The 15,641-nt window shown below is 42.0% G+C and overlaps 1 protein-coding gene across 9 annotated transcripts in view; it reads left to right on the forward strand.

Annotated features, from left to right (window-relative positions):
- The window catches only part of HTR1F (5-hydroxytryptamine receptor 1F), a 187,235-nt gene that overhangs the window by 89,587 nt on the left and 82,007 nt on the right, over positions 1 to 15,641 (forward strand). Inside the window, exon 3 of one of the 9 annotated variants that reach the window (XM_043538405.1) lies at positions 1,001 to 1,115. The exons of the other annotated variants lie outside the window; for them this stretch is intronic. The gene's annotated coding sequence lies outside the window, so the exon portion shown is untranslated. The remainder of the gene's footprint in view (positions 1 to 1,000; positions 1,116 to 15,641) is intronic. 9 annotated transcript variants of the gene reach the window in all.

Consider the following 15,641-nt stretch of genomic DNA (forward strand, 5'->3'; position numbering starts at 1 on the left):
GAGCTTATCAAAGAAACAATTGTAAGAACTTCTTAACATGGCCAAAACAATGCATTTTCCCCAATCCCATTCTGAAAAATGGCTGAGCAATGTTTGCTAAAATATGTATTTATATGTAAAACAATATGAGCCTGAGGCAGACACCTAACATGGAAAATTTCAGCCCAGATAATTAATTGGGCAAATTAATAAGCAATTTTAAAACAGGAGCTTAGAATGGAAATTGTCAGGCAATTCTAACTATAGCATTTACCTACGCTGCCCATAAAAAGAAAAATGGGCTTAACTCTGCCCTGGCTGAAATCACTGGGTGTTTTGCTATTGACTTGACTAGGAGCAAAAACAGGCCAAATATTTGATGTCTGTTATCACAGATTTTAATTTTTTATTCACGTTGAGAAAAGTTTCTTAACTTTTGAACATTCACATTGCTGGGCTAGGGGGAAAAAAGTGAACAGTCTCCTTTTAACTGTTTCCAAACCCCATGAGGAGTACAGGAGAACCTAACACTAGAAATGGCTTATGTAAAATGTAATATATATTGATCAAGTAAATTGTACTGCTAGGGTGTCTGTATTTTGTTGTTGTAAATCAGAAAAAGGAGATGAGAACTAGGGGAAAATACTCTGTATTCTGGCCATACGTATTTTGCCAAAGCTGTTTGAACCCTTTGGTTTCAGCCATGTTGTTTATTCGTCTCCTAATACGATGAGCAGTTGTGTGCTGGTCTGTTACATCTGGCAAAGAAAAGAATGGGAAACCTGTTGTGGATTAGTCAACCAGACTGCGGCAGATGTTTAAGTTGAAACCCTGACTATAAAAAGACAAAATAAACTGACCATGGTATGTGACAGCATTGCTGATATGCCAGCAGCCTGCAGAGGAAAATGGAAAGTGACCATATCCACGAGAAAGAAAGGGCAAGATTTGTCAGAGAGAGACACTGCGATTTCTGATGTGCTTGTTTGTCATCTTTTCCCCCTTTTATTTCAAAAAGCAGAAATGGAGCCTAAAACTTAATTGGTAATTTCCATTCTAAAGGAACAAAAAGGACTGTGCGGTTTTGAGTCTGCAGATAAATATGATGAATAAAGCCCTTCTGCGTGCTCCTCCAAGTGAGTATTTTAATAATTAGCTTAATTAATTGTTGCATTACACCTAGAAATATTTTGACAAAGTACTATACTGTAAACAATGACTAGATACAAGTGAATGTGTACAAGGAGAATGCATGTACACTACATTATATAGAAATACCTTTTGGAGGTTACTTATTAATCACATTCATTACAGTAGTGCATCAGGACCAACCTAGCCGGGAATCCCAGTGTGTTAGGCACTGTACAGATGCAGAGTAACATGCAGTCTCTTCTCCAAAGAGCTAAGTAGGAAAGAAAAGGGGAAAGGAGCATAAATCAAATTCTAGAGGACTAAGGCCTTGTCTACACACACAGTTTGCACCAGTTTAACTAAAATTGGTTTTGAAATATATGTAGTTACACCTGTGCGCACCCAAGTGTATTCAGACTTAAATTCCTTAACTTCTGGCTTGTATCAATTTAGACTTTTTTGGGAAATATGATTCCTGCAAGATGAGCGGAAACTAAGTGGGGTAGGCAATATTTTAAAGTGTGTTGCAAGGAAATTGGCCAAGAACTTGCCGTTGTAATTAATATGGGAGATCTGTAACTCTGGCCATTTAGACAGCTCAGTTCTTGTGTAACTGAAATAAGTGCCATCTTTCACCTGGTCCCTGCATGCTCCTTCCTTTCTCAATCACTCTGGACAACACCACCATCCTCCCTGTCACTCAGGCCTTTAACCTGGGTGTTCTCTTTCACTTGGACCTTGCTCTAGATCCTCACATCCAGGCTGTGTAAATTTTGCCAATTCTACCTGCATAATATCTCTAAGATATGGCCTTGCCTAACAACCCACACAGCCAAAACTCTCATCCAGGCCCTCATCGTTTTGTGAATTATTGCAGTGCCCCCCTTTTCTTGCCTTGACAAAGGCACTCTTGCCCACTCTGATTGATTGATTCAAAATGGTGTGGCAAACATGATTTTCCTATCTCATTGCTTTGACCATGTCACTCCTCTATCTATATCCCTTCAGTGGATCCACCATATCCATCATGCCATACATAAACTAATTTCACTCTCCTGGCCTAATCTGTTATCTCTCATATGCTATTGAGATGTGGATTATGAGAGGAAGGATGGTCCAGTAATTAGGCAATAGCCTGGGACTCAGTTCAGTGTTGTGACCTGGGCAAGTCATTTAGTCTCTCTGTGCCTCTGTTCCCCATATGTAATAGCACTTTCCTACCTAACAGGGGTGTTGTGAGGATAAATACATTAAAGAATGAGGCACTCAGATACCACAGTAATGGGGGACTATATACATATCTGTGATGGATAAGACTTCTGCCTCCCATCTGCTAAGAATGCCAGCTTTTTTCAAACACATGTTCAATTTTCAATTAAGTACCTTTTGTGCTTTCTCCCAAGCTGTCCCTCACACTTGGAAGGAGCTCTCCATAAACATGAACAAATCCACCTTGTTGGCCTTCACATCCTTCCTTAACATTCACTTGTGCTGCGATGCCTACAAAAATACGTGGCAATGTTTAGGCTGCTGATGTGCTGTGACCACAGCATGTCAGACTGACCACTACTGTCTCATTGTTTCTCTGTGCCACCCCATCTCTCTGTATCCAGCTGTTGTTGCTTGTCTTATACTTAGATTGTAAACTCTTTGGGGGCAGGGACTGGTTGTTTTTTTTTGTTCTTTGTACAGCACCTAGCACAGTGGGGACCTGGTTCATAACAGGGGCTCCTAGCTGCTACTGCAATAAAGATAATAAATATTAATCGTGATCTCTAGATTTCAAAAAGTACAATCTTACCTAAAGCCTACCATTAGGTCTGCAGTCCCCCCCTGGAATTTCAAACTGAGAGCTAAAGCACATTGTTCAGATCCCTTTGAACCCCTCAGGTCTCTCCCTTTCTCTGCCCACTTCAAGAAGTTTTTTAATAGCCATCACTTCTGTCCATGGAGTAAGTGAACTGCTGGTCCTCACTTGTGACCTATCTGTCCTATCCTGTCTGGATTTTTACAAGGAAAGGTGGCTCTTTGTACCTATCTCAGTTTTCCCCCAAGGGAATGTCAGTCTCAGTCAGGAAATCTCCTCCTTAACTTCTTTTGCTATCCCAAATTACAGATTGGCATTTCCTAGTTATCCACTGTGCCACTCAGACTTATCTTGATCACAACAGGGAGTCTGAGACATTCTGTTCCCTCTTCATCTTATCTGAATGTCTCTCAGAAGGAGGGCAAGACCAGATGAGTGTGTGTTTAGGCCTCTTCCATTGCTGGCATCCCATGGCCAAGGCTAGTGCTACTATAGCAGCTTGCTTTGTATCTCTGCATTTAGTATATTAAGAGTAAAATAAAAAATCTATGTTTATATATTTTTCCAAATGTGCTGAATTTTAAACATATCACATGGCAGAAACACATATCTTGGTATTCTAACTATGGTGGTAAATAGTGGTGTTATGCTAGGTAAGCAGCTTGTTCTTACATTCTAGAGAAAGTACAAGTAATAAATTAGGGAAAGATGGGGAAAAAATCCCTATTACTTAGCATCTTCTTTTGTAAGTCAAACTATAAACATCTAAAGCATATAGAAGAAAGTCTTAGGAAACTAAAATTCATCAGAGACTTTTTGTGCCATGGGTTGGGTTGAAATGCTAGCCTTATGCACTGACCCTTTTATCTCTTTCCTATTACTTATTTGTTACAGACCACAGTAAGTGACTCATCTTAATCTGACAGCTTGATGCTGTATGGGTTCAGGTACTTCCTTCGCATATTTCAAATGTTACAGTATATAATATTATGATGCCAGCATGTATCATTTATTCTCAATTGGGGAAGGTGAAGGCTTAGATTGGAAGCAAGTGATGAAAGGGTCAAATTGGCATTGAGACAAGAGATGGATGGAAATGCCAAAGGATTCTGTTTAACAGCAGTCGAGAAAACTACGACTGAATCCAAAGCTGCTGATTTTACCATGTTTTTGTGATTGTAACTTATATGTGGTCATTTTGTACACCATACATAGTTGCAGGAAACTGAGATTATGCTTGCCAATATTATAATTAACACTGCTGTTTGCTTCAGTCTCTATCATCCCAACCCACACCATTTATTTCTTCAAATGAAGTTTGAGAAACAATAAAATGTTCCAGTCCAATTCTCCAAGACTGATATGTCCCATGCTCTACCTCAGATGAGTCTATTAACCATCTGGAAAAATAACTCTAGCTTAAATATGAGAATTCCATTGCACTTCCTATTCTATTCTTGTTAAAGGTCTTTTACATCACTGCAATGTACTACATGTTTTACAATAACCCATTTTATAATTAACTTGGGTTTAAACTTGCAGCAGTATTTCTTGTCAGTAAGTTTTGTTACATAACTTTACAAATAAGTATTTTATTAAAAACTGTTTTCCGATATTCTATTTTCCAACTTCTTAAATTACTTCCTATGAAAACATGCAAGAGATATATAAAGAGACTAGAAAGAGCCCTACAGAAATATATTGTGGGGAACAATCTAGCCAATGGATACGTTAGATGACCTAAACATGTTTTTCCATGTCTAGTTGTCAAGACTAAAAGACATATTGTAGCAGCGCACCAAACTCAAAACAAATTAAAAATAAGTTTTTATGCTCTAACACAAAGGCAAGGTGGATATTCTCTTAAAGCAACAGGATGGGTGCATCTTACATATATCAAGGGTGGAATTTTTACCTTTCCATGGAATAAGATCAGAGTAGAGAATCTTCCCCCTTCAAACAAAATAAAAATAGCAATACTCTCTACGCATATCAGTAGTAAGAAACTTGAAAGAGTGGGTGGGTCTGCTAGATCAGTGGTTCTCAAAGCCGGTCTGCCGCTTGTTCGGGGAAAGCCCCTGGCGGGCCGGGCTGGTTTGTTTACCTGCCGTGTCCACAGGTTCAGCTGATCGCGGCTCCCATTGGCCGTGGTTCGCCACTCCAGGCCAATGGGGGCTGTGGGAAGCAGCGCAGGCTGAGGGATGTGCTGGCCGCCCTTCCCACAGCCAGGGGTGAAAGTAAGTATAGGGACTTACCGGTACGGGGCTGGGCTGGGGTCGGCTCTGTCCCCTGGAAGGGGCGGGGCCTCAGGCGGAAGGGGCGGGGTTGGGGGGAGGTCAGAGCCAGCCCCGGCCCACCCTGTACCGGCAAGTGCCTCTTTCCCACTCCCTGGGTTAATAGCAGCAGCCGGGGGCTCTGGCAGCGGTTTAAAGGACCCTGGGCGGTAGCGGCGGCCAAGCCCTGGGCCCTTTAAATTGTCCCCGGAGCCCCGCCACCGCTTCCCCGGGGCTCCGGCAGCAGGGCTCTGGGGATGGGGCTCCGGCCACCACTGCTGGGCCCTTTAAATCGTCCCCAGCCCTTTAAATCACCACCCCAGCCCCACCACCACTACCCCAGGGCTCCGGCAGTGGGGCTCTGGCAGCAATTTAAAGGGCTGGGGGCTCCAGCTGCTGCTGGGAGCCGCAGGCCCTTTAAATTACACCTGGGGAAGCCGATCCACCCCGGTACGGTGCACTGGCTCTTGCCTGTACGCCGTACCGGGGCGTACCAGCTTACTTTCACCTCTGCCCGCAGCCCCCATTGGTCTGGAGCGGCAAACCACGGCCAATGGGAGCCACGATCGGCTGAACCTGCGGACACAGCAGGTAAACAAACTGGCCCGGCCCGCCAGGGGCTTTCCTTGAACAAGCGGCAGACCGGCTTTGAGAACCACTGTGCTAGACGACCAGTGAGTAAGGAGAGAAGTCCAAGTTGAGGATAACATTGCACCATGGAAGATGATGAGCAGATACCTTTCCTGTAACTATCCTTTGCTGGTAGTAAAGAAAGAAAGTGTTGTCAGAGACTTACAGATTCTAAATTAACTATAACCACTCAGGAAGAAGACTTCAGTATCAATTTGAATGCTGTGGCAGAAATATCTGCTCAGTTCAGAGTAGTGGTCAAAAAAGCATAAATGATGATGGATTGTATATTAAGAAAGGGAGTTGTTTGACTCTCAAATTAATGAAGCCAAGTATGAATGTCTGGGAAAATTCACCTGTTAATCTAGTACATAATGAAATACCAGAACTTCAGTTTCAAGTGGTTTTGCATTTCACTATGAATGTAGTGTAGCGTAGTGTAGAGTAGCTCTTTCCTCTACTCTGAACACCAATTAGAATTTTAGCAACAATAATTCTCTGTTCACATAGCTAACCTTAACCAATCAAGTAAGTCAGATTAGTTCTATAGGCTTGGGTTGAGCCCCCTCTCCATAGATCAGCAACTGTGCTGTGAAGGCTGGTTTGCCCCCTGGAACCCTGATTGGCTAAGGAATGGGTAGACCGGAAAAAATTGGCCTCTTCAACACCCTAAGTGCCTGGCTGACAGGAAATCCCACCCCTACTCTGTGCTGTCAGCTGTCCTCTGATTGGAGGAGGAACTGTGTGGGTTACAGAAGAGGGCACGTGCTGCAATGCAAGGGTGCAGCAGGCTAAGAGTCCGGGCTCAGGGTTGGGGGACAGGCCAGGTTGCAGCTTGAGTGTGTGGTCCCTCTGAGCCTGCACCTCATGTAAGAACTGGTCAATGCCCAAAAGGAAGGAGGTAGCTTAAGGACAAATGAATGGAGGCAAGACGATCTATCAAGACTCCTTGTGACTGATGGAGGTAGAGTTTCATTTAGGCATCTGGGATTTATGTCCTTCTCCCATTGACTGTTCTTTTCAATGAGACTGGGGTTCTATCCATTCTAATAAAGGTGTTGGGATAGATTTACCCAGAGTGGTTCCTAGGTGAATTTCTACCTCCCCAAAGATAGTAGGAAACTGGAACAACCTCAGAGATAGGGGAGCACCTACCACTAAGCAGGGCTGAGAATAGGCAGCACAGAAGTGTTCAACATACCTTAGCACCACTGAAAATTGTAGCTTCATAACCATAAGTATTACCACAAGGACCATTAGTGACAAACTAAGTATCTTAATATTTTTGTTTGGGACAAATCTTGAATGTTTTCCAGGAATTCACACCACAAGGAAGGTGGCTGCTCTTCGATACAGATAAAGGGACCACAAGCTGGTCTCAGTTATGCTAGTGTACATCTGTAGTGCAGTTGAATTTCTCTGAATTTATACTTGCGTAACTAAGATCAGAACTGGCCTCTTTAAGCTTAGTAAGCTAAGCATATGCTATATTGTAGTAATAATGGTCTGGTCTGGCAGACTACTTTGTTATTTATATCTTTCCTCTTTAATATTAAACAGCTAAATACAACATGACTAATCTTCAAATAATCACATCTAGAATAGAAGTTGCAGTTGTTAAACTTTATCCAAGTTTATGATCACACTCTCAGTGATAACCACCTGGGATGAGACAATACTGTTAAAACCCTATAGGATTTGTATAAAAAGTATTAATATTTAATACACAATTTGGTTACAACAATAAAAACTTTGTATTTACGGTAACTTGTGTTTTGAAATCCCTTGCTGGGGCTTCATTCACACTGGCATTTAGCACTAAGCAGTGAATTAATTTTGTTTACTTTAAAAATATTCTTATGTATTAAAATTTTTAAGCTTTAAAGGATCATGTATCTTCTCTGAACACAACCACTTTAAGACCTTTACTAAGTATGAGAGAGAACCTTGGGTCCATTTTCCAAATTCCGCTTTACAAAATCTTAGGAAAGTGTTTATAATTTAAAAGGCCATGGAGATAGTCTGGAGCCTGTTTGTACTCATTATTTGTTTCAAAATGGTTTCTTTGGAAGCACAGTTAATAGAGCAGAAACAAATTAAATGTCCCTTCTAATTTCACTGAGGAAATGGATCTTTATTTTATAGGTCTTTGACTACAACCTTTGACAGCTAAAATTAGCTTAGCCTTATTGAAACAGACAATGAACTTTTCCCATTATATGTTCATGGATAATACAGTAAATACCAATTAGCCTTAATATATTGAGTTTATAGTAGAACTGTTTTTTAATTTGTGTTACTGTGAGTCAGTGAACAATGTCTAACCACTCTTTAGGCTTCTTTGTTGTAATTTTATCATCATTTGTGTCTGTTTTAGTGGTTCATTTTTTTTTAAATTGTGTGTGAATATATAAATAATTTGTCAAGCAAGCTTTCATTCACAAAAAAGAGAAAAAAATCTGCTATATAGATCTCTGATGAGCATAGTGTAATCTGTACTAGCTCTCCCTCCTTTTCCATCTCAGTAATGGGATTGTGACATCAGAAGCTAGTGCCTCCTTTCAAAGCTAAATCAAAAACTGAAGCGCACCAACTTGGGAGGATTAGTATCCATTTTAAGGGAGTGTTTTCTGTATCAACTTGTATTTACATTTGTACAATGCCCTGAGTGCTCCTGCCTGGTGACAATTAATACAAATTGTTTTTCAATTTAATCTAAGGGTCACTGACTTTCCACAGTCAACACCTCCCATTAAAGCAGGAGCAGAAACATGGTTGACTTTTTAACAGCTATTTATTAAGTCAGACTGACAGTCTTGGGGTAAATGTTAGAGTGAGTAACTCGTGCTTATTTAGCCCTTTTCACACTTGAGGATCTCAAAGCAAATTTTGTTTCAACAGACCTCTGAATTAGATTAGAATTAGTTCCATTACAGATGGGGAAACTGAAGTGCAGAGTGGTGAAATGCCATATATAATGATTGTATTCTGCCTGAAACTCTCCTGCTGTTTCACAGGGAACCCTCCATATGGATCCTCTCCCATCTCCAAGGAGAGGGGGAGCTCACCTGCTTCTGTGGGACAACCTCTTTCTACCACAGAACTTTCAGGAAACACCCCCTCCACTCCTCGACAGGATCAGGATGGAAAGGAGTGGGAGCAGGAGGACTGGGGGAGGGGCATCCATCATTAACTCTGCATTATTTTCAAGCCCTGTGGCAAACTAACTAAAGAGTTAATGCAGCCTGCTAACGCATTAAATCTTCTGCAGGTCTCCTGGCTTCTGCACTGGGGATACCTCCTTTATATAGGGTCCCTTGAGTAGCAGCTGAATGGGATCCATTCATAGAGCAGCATTGGCATAAGTCTTGGGTAAAGTATGTCGTCTCTTTTCTCATGAGCCAAAAGTACCATGGTGGTATATGTACCTACCTTGTTGTTACCCGTTCTTGGAATCAGCCAAGAAATAACTACGAAGAAAGAGTGAACTAGAGCAGCACTGAGGGTTTATTTATTGCTTCCTTTATTTGCGCAGTTATACTCACACACACAACTCATTCATGCTGGCAGGCTGCAGGTGTGGGTGTTGGTTTTGATTTCGCAGGTGGCTGAGGCTGGCCAGGCGACAGCTGCCCAGAGATTGGCTGCAAGGCGACGAGGGTCCCTGAAGTCCCTTCGGATCTGTGGGAGGGCTCTACTGCTTCCAGTCTGGTCCTGAGTTTAGCATGCTGTTACATTTCCTTGTTGATAACCTTCCTGGTTGCCTGTCTCGAGATTTATACCTTCACCAAGATAATACCATGGTTCCATAAAAGGTGATATTTGCTTCTTTGTTTTGCCATTGGCTGTTGTTCACATTATCTCACTCATTCCTTAAATTAATTGATTACAATTGGTGATATAGAGCAATACAGCTTTAAGCAAGCATCTAACATCATGGGGAACTTACGCTACTGCTTGTGGTTTTGTAACAGCGTAACAGGAAACTATACAAACTACACTTGAAAGAGCAAATGGGGGCCCACGTCTGGCTAAACTTACGATGTTTTAAAAAGTGTCCATTAGATAGATATGGTACGTTGTCACCTATGGGAAAACAGTGATCCCAAGTGAAAGGGATGGGAGGAAACTAGAGGTGGACATAGCAGCTGCACCAGAGCATTTATTTGCACAGACTGAGTTTCTCTCACATATCTCTTCATAGAACCATAGTATTTGGTGAGAGGAGGGTGGTCAGAGGGTCAAACTCAGACTTACCTGTTTTTGCCTTTTATTGTGTCAACCTCTCTGCTCAGCCTCAACACCTTAACTCTGCCATACTTTTTCCTCTTTCCTTCTGTAGAGTGTCACTCCCTTGCCACCCAATGGAGTGCTGAAGCCAAAACCCCATGTTTGTTGCCAGGGAGAATGCATTCTTCTCTGGTATTACATTGATACATATCACTCTTGGAACTGCATAAAATGTAGGAATTCTGAGCTGTACCTATTGCAGTCTGAGTGCTGCTTTGTCAGTCCAGTGCACTTTGAAAAGTGAGCGAAGAAACAGTATGTATGTTAGGACCTAGCTGTCTTTGGAGAAACTCACTTTTAGTTTCATAGACTTTCTCGGAATAACTTTTTTCCATGTTTTATTTACAATATTTATGGAAGATACCAAAGTTTGAATGTTTGTGTAAAGTACAAATGATTCATCTGAAAATGCATACATGTAGCCAGGCACAAAAACTTAATCTGGTACAGACATACTGTACTGCTAATGGGAACAATGTGAGCATTAGTAAGCACCAGACTGTCTCCCATATTTATCCCTAGTATAGCAGCAGTCGGTCTACAGGATGGGGTCTGGAGAAGGAAAACAATGAATTGAAAAGTAAAATTAAGCTGCTTCTTGGGCTTGTCTACACTGGAAAATTACACCATGTTAACTAACACAGTCAGTGAGTGGTTCAAGGATCTTAGACTTAACTTCATCCAGCTGCCATGATGTTAATAATGGCAGTTCTTGTGTATACTTAGTGTTAAACCATGTCAATTACCATGTGTTGTAACATTTTTCCCAATTCAGACTAGCCCTTTGTGAGAGCTTTTGTAATTCTTGGACATGAAATTATAGAAATGTAGGACTGGAAAAGACTTTGAGGTCATATAGTCTGGCTCTCTGTGCTGAGCTAGGACCAAGTGAACCTAGACCATCCCTGATAGATGTTTTGTCTAACCTGTTTAAAAACCTCCAGTTACGGGAATTCCACAGCATCCCTTGGAAGCCTATTCCAGAGTTTAACTATCCTTATCCTTAACAACATTCAACTAAATCTCCCTTGCTTCAGAGTTAGCCCATTACTTCTTGTCCCACCTTCAATGGACATGGAGAACAGTTGATTGCTGTCCTCTTTATAGCAGCCTCTAACAGATTTGAAGACTTATCAGGTCCCCCTTTAGTCTTCTTTTCTCAAGACTAAACATATCCTATGTTTTTAGCCTTTCTTCAGAGGTCACGTTCTCAACTCTTACCATTTTTGTTGCTCTCCCCTGGACTCTCTCGTATTTGTCCATATCTTTCTGAAAGTGCTGTGGCTCCTAGAACTGGACAAAGTACTCCAGCTGAGGCCTCACCAGTGCAGAGTAAAGTGGGACAATTACCTCCTGTGTCTTACATATAACACTCCTGTTAATACACCCCTGAATATTATCTTTTTTTTGCAACTTTCTGACATTGTTGGCTCATACGCAATTTGTGATCCACTATAACCCCAAAATCCTTTCCAGCAGTACTACTGCCTAGCCAGTTATTCCCCATTTTATATTTGTGCATTGGATTTTTCCTTTCTAAATATAATCTTTGCACTTGTCTTTATTGAGTTGCAGCTAGTTGATTTCAGATCAATTCTCCAATTTATCAAGATCCATTTGAATTCTAATTCTGTCCTCCAAAGTGTTTGTAATCCCTCCCAGCTTGGTATCATGTGCAGATTTGATAAACATACTCTCCATTCCATTATCCAAGTCATTAATGAAAATACCAGACCCAGGACTGACCCCGTGAGACTCCACTAGATACGTACGCCCACTCTGGCAACGAATCTTTGATAACTACTCTTTGAGTACAGTTTTTCAACCAGTTGTGCATCCACCTTATAGCAATTTCATCTAGACCACATTTTCCTACTTTACTTATAAGAATGTCATGTGGGACTGTGTCACAATCTTTTTTAAAATCAAGATGTATCCCATCTACTGCTCTCCCCCCTCTCCTTCCATCCACTAGGCCAGTAGTGCTGTCAAAGAAGAAAATTAGGTTAGTTTGGCATTATTTTTTTTCTTGACCAATCCACACTGGCTATTATTTATCACCTTATTATTCTCTAGGTGTTTACCAACCGATTGTTTGTTAACTTCTTCCGGTATCTTTCCAGTTATTGAAGTTAGGCTGACTGACCTATAATTCACAGGGTACTCTTTGTTCCCCTATTTAAAAATGGGTACTATGTTTTCCCTTCTCCAGTCCTCAGGGACCTCACCCATTCTCTATGAGTTTGCAAAGATAATCGCTATGGTTCTGAGGTTGTTTCAGCTAGTTCCGAAAGTATCCTAGAGTGAAGTTCAGCAGGCCCTGGTGACTTACTAAATTATTTAAAGATTCTTTAACCTTTCCTTTCCCTGTTCTGGCTTGTGTTCCTTCACCCTTTTTGTTAATAATGTCTTTAAGCATCTTTTCACAATTAGCCTTTTTAATGAAGACTGAAGCAAAATAGACATTAAAGATCTCGGCCTTCTTCATATCATCCATTATTAGCTCTCCTTCCCTGATAAGTAATGGACCTATAGTTTTCTTCATTTTCTCTTGCCCCTCATGCATTTATAGTATCTTATCTTATTGCCTTTTATGTCTCTTGCTAGGTGTAACTCATTCTGTATCTTAGCCTTTCTCATTTTGTCCCTACATGCTTGCACTATTCTTTTGTACTCCTCTTTAGCAACTGGTCCGTGATTCTTCTTTTTGTAGGATTCCTTTTTGATTTTCAGGTCATTAAAGAGCTCCTGGTGCAGCCGTGCTGGTCTCTTGCTCCAGCCTTTCCTTTTTGCCAGGATAGTTTGTGATTGTGCCTTTAACATTGTCTTTTTGAGAAACTGCCAACGCTCCCTAACCCATTTTTCCCTTAGTGGCCCATGGGAAGAAAGCTTCATTGCCCTGATTCTGCTGCTTTCACACCTTCATTTCCTTAGAATGATGAAATCTATTATTTCATAATCACTTTCACCCAAGTTCCCTTCCACTTTCAGATTCACAATCAATTCCTCCACTAGATTCTTCAAGTCTAAAATGGCTGCCCACTAGTTACTTCCTTCACCTTCTGAAACAATAAGTTGTCCCACACACATTCCAAGAACTTGTTGGATATTTTGTCCTTTCCCATAGAACTTTAACTACCCAGACATCTGTTGGGGAAAAAGTCCCCCAATACTGCCAGGTCTTGTGTTTTGGATATTTCTATTATTTGTTCTAGAAATGCCAATCCACCTTCTCTTCCTGATTTGGTGATCTGTAGTAGACCACTACCATGACATTGTACCTGTTTTTTCCCCTTTTATCTTTACCAGAGACTTTCAACTGGTCTGCCTCTCACCTACTTCAGGACCTCAGAAAAAGGACCTGACCTCAGAACATTCTTGATGTACAATGCAATACCACCTCCCTTTTTTCCCTGCCTGTCTTTCCTGAATAAGCTGTCCCCCTCTGTACCAACGTTCCAGTCATGAGACTCTGTGGTTTGAATTAAGTCATACTTTAGTTTGTGTACTAAGGGATCCAGATTTTCTTGTTTATTCCCCATATTCCTTGCATTTATGTATAGATGTCTAAGATGTTGACCACATTCCCCCTCTGTATTCCCTCTTGTTGATCCTATGACCCTGTTGTAATTTTCCATTTCCTTCCCACCTCCAACTTACAGGCCTCTGGCAAGGTCAATTTCTTTATATACTTACCTGTGGCCTTTCATCACCTGGCCCCTTTGAATCTAGTTTAAAGCCCTCATCACTAGGTTAGTGAGTTGGTGGCTGAGGATGTTCTTCCTCTTCTTTGTAGGGTGGACTCCATCTCTTCCTAGCTGTCCTCCTTCACAGAACTGCATCCCACGGTTGAGGAAGCCAAAGCCCCCCCATGGCAGCATGTGCACAGCCATACATTCGTTTCCAGAAAGTGTGTTCGTGCCCAGGTCCTTGTTCTCAACCTGCAGAATGGATGAGAATATCACCTGTGCCCCTGACCATTTCAGCCTTGCTTCCAGAGCCTTGTAGTCACTGCTGATCTGCTCAGGGCGATACTTAGCAGTATAGTTAGTGTCCATATGGATGAGCAGCATGGGGTAGCAGTCCAAGGACTAGATGAGACTTGGCAACCTTTCCATAACATCTTGGATGCAGGCTCCAGGCTGACAGCACACCTCTTAGGATGCCAGGTCAGCAAATGGATGCCTCCATTTTCTTCTGATGGGAGTCCCCTAGCACCACCACCCTTTGCCTCCTCCTCCTCCTCAGAGGTGGTGGCCATGAGCATCCCAGCCTTAGAGCTAGGTGACTCCTCTTCCCCATCTGTGGAGATCTGCTCCTCTCCTCCTGTTGACCATTTGAAGAAAAACTGTCTTCTTCCACTAGCAAACTCAGCTGGTTAACTCCCTGGTCTCCCAGTGCCCTTGTCTCACCCGCTACATGTCTTACCAGCCACTGGAAGACTGTGCTTTTTAAAGCCTGGGCCCCGTGCATGCTCTAGGGGTCACATCTGGAACACTGGCATGAAGGTTCTCTTTCTCCACAAGAACAGTGAACATCTGAAGACTAACTATCCATATTAGGACTGTGCAAGGGTTTGAAATAGAGCCCTGAACTCATCCAAAATCATTGTGAGTTGGGTGTCGTCTTGCCTTGGTGAAAATCCAGTGAGATCTGAGAGAGGTCCCTGAACCTGAGAATGCTGTTCATCTATTGCTGTATTTCCCAGTCCTCCATGCAAATGTCATTTGAACCTCCAATCATCTCAATGCCTTTTGATCTCTCCTAAGGGTTTGGCAAGGTGACGGACCTCCTCCCATCCTTGAGCTGGGTGTTTGGGGATACTCAGTAGCTACTCCTCATCTACCAAGAAGATTCATTGCAGGTACTGCCTTATTTGAGCCACTGTCCCCAATTGCATCAGGATCTTCTGTCGGGGCAGGAAGCCTCCTTAAGGCAGCAGAGTTGGGAAATACTCCCCATGGCAGTCAGTTTACACAGTGAGGCTGAAGAGAGAGAACCCATACATCTAGCTTGGTACTTAATGTGTTCCTTAGCAACAGAGCGCTAGGCAAAAGAAAACTCATCCCTACCATGTTAGGGATTATGAACTGTCTCTGCCCTGGTCTTGTTCTGTGAGATGGCCATAATTTGGAGCAAGAGCATTTCGTAGCACCTGCTACCACAAGAAAAGGAGAGTAGACTCTTTCCATCTTCCCTCCCCTCCCCTACTCCAAAGATCCTTATAGACTTAGAGGTAGAGGAACAGTGGTCCAGACGGCAGTATACCTGGGATAAGGGGTACCAAAGTCCTCCAAAGACTTTTAACGAGAGAGGGAGAATGGCTGTGGGAGGGATTTTGACATGGTGAGCATTTATTTGATGGTTAAGTAGAGGGAGGCTTATTCAGGTATAGATTAGTGAAGATGATGTTTTTATGTTAGGGATGGAGGAAAGTCATGTGGTTAAAGCACAGCACTGGGAGTTGGGAGTCTGTGTATCAGCTTTTTGAAATTATAAAATGGGCATACTAATGGGGTTTGATTAACTAA

Source organism: Chelonia mydas, chromosome 1 (genome assembly GCF_015237465.2).
Source record: "Chelonia mydas isolate rCheMyd1 chromosome 1, rCheMyd1.pri.v2, whole genome shotgun sequence".
NCBI classification, from domain to species: domain Eukaryota; kingdom Metazoa; phylum Chordata; order Testudines; family Cheloniidae; genus Chelonia; species Chelonia mydas.